The following is a 6,446-nucleotide window of genomic DNA, read 5'->3' on the forward strand; positions in this document are numbered from 1 at the left end:
GGTGTTTGACTTTCTCCCTCTGATTTATGTCACTTCACATAATACCCTCAAGGTCCATCCACGTTGTCACAAATGGCCGGATCTCATCATTTCTTAGGGCTGAGTAGTATTCCATTGTGTATACATACCACGTCTTCTTTATCCATTCTTCCCTTGATGGGCACCTAGGTTGCTTGCAAGTGTTGGCTGTTGTGAATAATGCTGCGGTGAACCTAGGGGTGCATGTGTCTTTCTGCGTTGGTGTTTTCAAGTTCTTTGGATAAATACCCAGCAGTGGGCTAGCTGGATCATCTATATGGTAGATGTATTCTTAGTTTTCTGAGGCTACTCCATACTGCTTTCCATAGTGGCTGCACCAGTCTGCACTCCCACCAGCAGTGTGGGAGAGTTCCCTTCTCTCCACACCCTCCCCAACACTTGTCTCTGGTCTTGTTAATTAGAGCCATTCTGACAGGAGGAAGGTGACATCTCCTTGTAGTTTTGACTTGCATTTCTCTGATCGCTAATGATGTTGAGCCCCTTTCCATAGGCCTGTTGGCCATCCCTATCTCTTCTGTGGAGAAATCACTGCTCAGATCTTTTGGCCCGTCTTTTTAATGGCGTTGTTGATTTTTGTTGTTGTTGTTGAGATGTATGACTTCTTTCTGTATTTTGGATATCAACCCCTTATCCGATATATGGTTTGCAAGTATCTTCTCCCGGTTGTTCAGGGTTGTGTTTTGGTCTTGTGGATGGTTTCCTTTGCGGTGCAGAAGATTTTTTTGACTTTGATGCAGTCCCATTTGTTCATCTTGTATTTTGTTTCCATTGCCCAGTCAGACGTGGTAGTTGAAAATAGGCTGCTAAGACTGATGTCAAAGAGCATGCTGCCTATGTTTTCTTGTAGACGTTGCATGGTTTCGGGTGTGACATTCAAGTAAAAGCCAAGGGAGGAGGCTGCAGTTCCCCGAGAGCGAGCGTAGCGGGGACCCTGCGTCCCTGTCAGCGCACCTTGCTGCTCCGCGAAGGTCCGAAGCAGCGTGTGGGTGGGGCCCCAGGAGTTCTCCCAGGAGCGTGTCCCAGTCCCTGTCCGCAGTCCACCGCCGGAGGGGGGGCGGGGCAGCGGCCGGGGAGCGTCTGGGCGGCTGCTGGGCCGCTGTCCTGGGAGGCGTGGGCGAGCTGCGCCTGCCTGCCCAGAGCCGAGCCCGGCGGAGTCCGGCCGCGCTCTGCTGCTCTCTCCCGGGCCGGGCTCGCTGGTCCGTTCCCCCGGCGTCCGTGGACGCCGCTCCGTGTCCCCGCTGGGCACAGCAGCCCGGGCCCTCCACAGCCACGGCCGCTAGCCTGAGGAGGCCCTCCTTCAGCTCCCGCTCTTCCTGCTCTGCGGACCCGGACGACCAGGGCGCCCGCGAAGATGATTCCATCTGGGAGAGGTACCTGGGGGCGTGGGCCTGGGGGCTGGTGGGAGGCGAGCGTGTCCCTGAGGAACAGGCTTGTGCGCCGAGAGCTGCCCGTCAGGTCGCGGGACAGCTGTGCGGCGCGGGGAGCGAGGGGGTCTCTTCGTGCGCTTCACGCGTTCATGGAACGGGAGGTGTGTGCCGGGCACGGGGCCAGCCTGGGGGTGCGGTGCCCGGGAGTCGGGCGCTGAAGTGGCACCCGTGGTCTTGGCTTCTTGGAAGGACAGACGCGAAGTCGCTAACGACACTGGTCTCCATGGCGTTCTGAGGAGTGCAGGTCTCCCTCTTTTAGAGGATGCGTTCCGTTGGGGTTTTCATGAACGCCTGTTGTGCACCTGAAGCTCAGGCCGGTTCAGGGGAAGTGGCCTGTCGAGGGCCACATCATATTTGTGTGCAGAGCCAGTGCTTTCCAAAGCCCTTGACTGTGTGGAAGTCTACCTGTTAGGGGTGCAGTGGGGGCTGTCAGGGGAGCGTTGTGAGCACAGGTATGTGTCCCACACTTGAAAGTATGGCAAAGCAAGCGTGAGGCGCGAGGCTGCTCCGTTCGTTCCCTCCTTCCACAGAAAGTCTGGAGAGTTGACTTTGGGACAAGTCCTTCCTTTCCTCTGGTCGGCGCGTGTTCAGTGGTCTGGACACTTGGTGAGTAAGACTGACAGGGTGTTTGACGTACTGGACCTCCCAGGCTGGTTGGAGAGGATCATGTGGAATTTGACTTTCTCCCTCTGAGATATTTCACTCAGCATAATACCCTCAAGGTCCATCCACGTTGTCACAATTGGCCGAATTTCATCATTTCTTATGGCTGATTAAAGTCAATAAATTTTTATTTAGGGAATTTTACATATAATTCCTTCCACTGCCCATCAAGCTTACTTTAGTTCCACCAAAATTTGAGTCAAGATTCATCTACGCAACAGCCCTTTTACAACGACCCTATGCTTTCTTTTTTTTAGATGAAGTATATCTGATATATAACGTTGTGCAAATTTAAGGTGCATATGTTAAGTTGGTACATATTATAATATGATTCCCTTAGAAAAGGAAGAATTTAAAAAATGCAGTGAGAACACTGTTATATCAGTGAATGGAAGTTTTACCATTCTGTAATGAATGTAGAGAACTCTTTAAGAATACTTGTAATAAACATTTCTAAGAATGATAAAAAGATAAAAATAAATAAACAAATAAATATAACCCATGTTTAATCCACAGTTGTCATGTTAGTCAGCCCACAATTTTTTAGTTGAGTTTATTTTATCTCCACTTGAATATGGATATACTGATGACACACTTCAAAAATGTCTCACCTAGAAACTTTGGGAATTAATTTCTTCAAGAAATTTACTTTAGGGTCTTCTAAATATGAATTAAGTTCAAATCATATTCACTCCTAAGCTTCCACACCAAAAAATAGTACAGATATTTACGATACTGTCAATACCTAAAATTAAAAAAAGTCAACTATTGGGTCTTTTATACTTTTAGGAACTCTGTATTGTAGTTCTTTCCCACAGATCTAACAAATAGTTCTGTGAGTAAAGCAAACCACATAGTTACTTGACAAGCCATTTCCAATAGTGTGAGTCTACAGAAAAAGCCCCATTGGATAGACCTCAATTCAAGATTTATATTTTGCCATTCTGTGTTAACATTTCCCATAATGAAGTGCTCCCATGGTTCACACTTGTACTTAGCAGCAAAGTCCTGCAAATTCTCATGCATTTCATTTTATCCTAGAGCAAGAATGTACATTCTTGCTTAGACTTTCTTGCAGCTTTCCCCTGGTTAGCTGGTTGGAAGCAATAAGGGTTGTAGGAGGAAGCCCACGAGGAAAGCAAATTCCATTGCATGACAATTTCTTCAAATAAGGTAATGGCATGGTGTCTAGGCTAAGGAAGACTGTTCTTTCCTCTCTTTCAAGGGAGAGGAAGCTACTTATGATAATAAAGAGGATGCAAGATAATTTGTGATTTCATGGTTTTCACCCTGCCCTGCACAATTATGTCTGTCTAGATCTCAGAGCCCTACTCTTTTCTTATCAGAATACTGACTTCAACAAAAAATTCCTAGTTAGGTTGCATATTCAGTCATCTTTACAGTTCTGTCATCTTTATTATAAAATCCTGGACAAAAATTAGACCAGAATTTCTGTGGGCAGGAGACGTGGCAACAGTGGGCATGGAAGCTCTGTGTTAAAAGTATGTCCACAAGACATATTAGATAGAGTGTATCTCAGGAGGCACCTAAGTTGGATCCAATATACACCCCTTTTCATAATTACTTTGTCTTGAAATAGAAGACATCAACTAAAACTATGCCAACTGGAAATGACTATTTTGCAAAGCTTACAAGAGCAGAATCAAACTCCAGCAACTGTGACCAATAATAAATGCTTGAGATGAAGTAGCCTTGAAATTCATAGAATCTGAAAAAAGTGATGTATATATGTCACTAGAGTTTATTGTGGAATTCAGAGTTTTACATTCCCACATGGAGAAATAGATGCTCATTTTCTCAAGCTAAAGAAATTCTAAAGTTCCTGGTACAATAAAATTAATATAAAACTAGTAATCTTAATATAATTAAGTAATTTATAAATAGAGATAGAAGTTCCAAATAAACAAAAATACTCCTTGAATTTTCTCTATGGATAAAAATAAAAACAAGAATAGAAATTGAAATCAGAAGATTCTTACTGTTCATACAATTAGTCTGTGGTGCTGATGGATGGTGACAAATGGTGATATCCATCTCCATTGCATAAACATAGTTTTCATTCAAATATCTCAGTCTCATTCAAATTACTCTCTTTTCTGGATTATATTAAATCTAACTAAAATAATTCATATCAGTGATGTAACTCTTCTGCTCCAAAGCCTAAAAATCCTCCTCTGGTTACAATATTATTTCTTTAATCAATTCTTATTTTCAAGTTCCCTACTATCAACTGCATATACTCTTCTAGGCCATATAAATATATCCATATTAATTTGGGCCATCTATGCCATAATCATAAGAACCTGATCTTATGAACAAATTATTATAATTGGGATGACTCAAGAGAAAACTTAAAACTTCCCCAAAATTAGAATGGATCATTTTAGAAGCAAAAAGTAATTTTTACAAACAGAATAATATTGAGTATAACCTAAATAATCAGAACCTTCCTAAGATAAAAAAGACTCCTTCAGAAGGGTGACTGTTCTCACAGTGTTCTGTCACTCTTCTAGAAGGATCTTAATAAACATATGGTAACAATTCAAAGTATAACCACAGGACATAGAAGAGAGATTATCTGCATTACGTGTCTTGTCCTTTACAACATGAAGTTTCTATAATTATTTGAATCTGGTGCTTTCTTTGAGTCAGGAAGAACAACCAAGTTGAAGGTTCATGGTCAGACATTATGATCCCACAGTATTTAATAAACGAACAGTTTGGAGGAAACCTTGCCAGGCTGTTGATATAAGCATATAGAAGTGTAAGAATAAATAGAGAACACAAAGAATCAATATGAGGAAAGGGAGAGATAATACTAGATCACAACACAGTGCTATTAGGCAGGCAAGAGAGGCAGAGTAAAGCATATGTCTTACATGACTGTTTCTAGCTGGGGCTGTTTCTATTTCTATATAAAATTGACTCAATGCTAATCAGTATATGTGTTCATATTGCCTATCTTCTTGAAGAAACTAATTCTTATGCCCCACGTTGGGATAATGTTAACTCTGCAATAAGAGGACAATATTCTCTATGGACTTTTTTGATCAATCCTAATGATAAAGAAAATTTGAAACTTCTATTCATCATTTGTTACCTGAGATCAACTTTGTGTTCCATATTTTCCTCAAGGCATTTTTCACTTCTACATTTCTCAGTGTATAAATCAGAGGATTGAACAAAGGTGTTCCAATTGTATAAAACACAGCTATCATCTTGTCCATGGAGAAGGTGGTTGCAGGCCGTGTGTATATAAATATGCAAGGACCGAAGAACAAGATGACCATGATAATGTGAGAAATGCAGGTTGAGAGGGCTTTTTTCCTCCCTTCAGCACTGTGGTTTCTCAGAGAATGCAAGATGATAACACAGGAGAACATCACCATGACAAAACTCACTGTACAAATGGCCCCACTGTTGGACACCAAGAGTTGATTGACCACGTAGGTGTCTGTACAGGCAAGTTTCAACAAAGGCTGCAAGTCACAGAAATAGTGATCCATCACATTGGGACCACAGAAGGGTAAACTCAAGGCCAGAAAAAATGAGCTGAAGAATGTACACAGGACCCCACCCAGGCTACAGTCACCAATGCACCACAGACTTGATGGCTCATGATGATCATGTGATGTAGGGGCTTACAGATGGCCACAAAGTGGTCAACAGCCATGATAATTAGGATGAAGATCTCCTGGCAGCCAAAGAAATGTGATGAAAAGACTTGGATCATGCACTCATTGAAAGAGATAGTGGTCTTCTTCAAAAGGGCATCACAACCATTCTAGGTCCTATGGATGTAGAGAGGAAGGTATCAGATAAAGATAAGTGGAAAAGGAAGAAGTACATTGGACTTCCAAGTACCCGGCTGGTCTTGATGGTAGCAATAATCAGAAAGTTACCCAGCGAAGTCCCCAAATAGATAAGTAAGAAAGTGACAAACACTATTTTCTTCCTAACAGGTTCCTGGGTTAACCCAAGCAGAATGAACTCAGTTGCATTATTATTCAGCTGCATGATTTCTTGAATGAGAAGAAGGAGTGTGAAATGGTTCATCTGCAAAATATAAGGGAATTAATTCAGGGTTGTATGTGTAACATATAGTGTGATATATGATGTTATGGAATATTTGAAGAAAAATAAATGTTCCTTATCATGGGCATTTTAGCTGTTGCTTCTTAGTAACTTACCTCAACACTTTGTTCCACAGTTTGTAATGTGGCTCCATTTTATTATTAAATTAATTATTTTTCCATATTTAATAAATTGACATCCATGTTTGGATGGTGTATCTCT

The 6,446-nt window shown here is 42.1% G+C and overlaps 1 non-coding gene and 1 pseudogene across 1 annotated transcript; both read right to left on the bottom strand.

Moving 5' to 3' along the window:
* Positions 1–2,921: 2,921 nt before the first annotated feature.
* On the bottom strand, positions 2,922–3,051 carry LOC124233930 (small nucleolar RNA SNORA18). The gene has a single exon (XR_006887190.1). It is a non-coding gene; the product is annotated as a small nucleolar RNA SNORA18 (small nucleolar RNA).
* A 2,188-nt stretch (positions 3,052–5,239) lies between these two features.
* On the bottom strand, positions 5,240–6,167 carry LOC124233929 (olfactory receptor 4C16-like; annotated as a pseudogene).
* Between the last annotated feature and the right edge of the window lie 279 nt (positions 6,168–6,446).

The sequence above is a fragment of the Equus quagga genome, unplaced genomic scaffold (genome assembly GCF_021613505.1).
Source record: "Equus quagga isolate Etosha38 unplaced genomic scaffold, UCLA_HA_Equagga_1.0 491_RagTag, whole genome shotgun sequence".
Taxonomy (NCBI): Eukaryota; Metazoa; Chordata; class Mammalia; order Perissodactyla; family Equidae; genus Equus; species Equus quagga.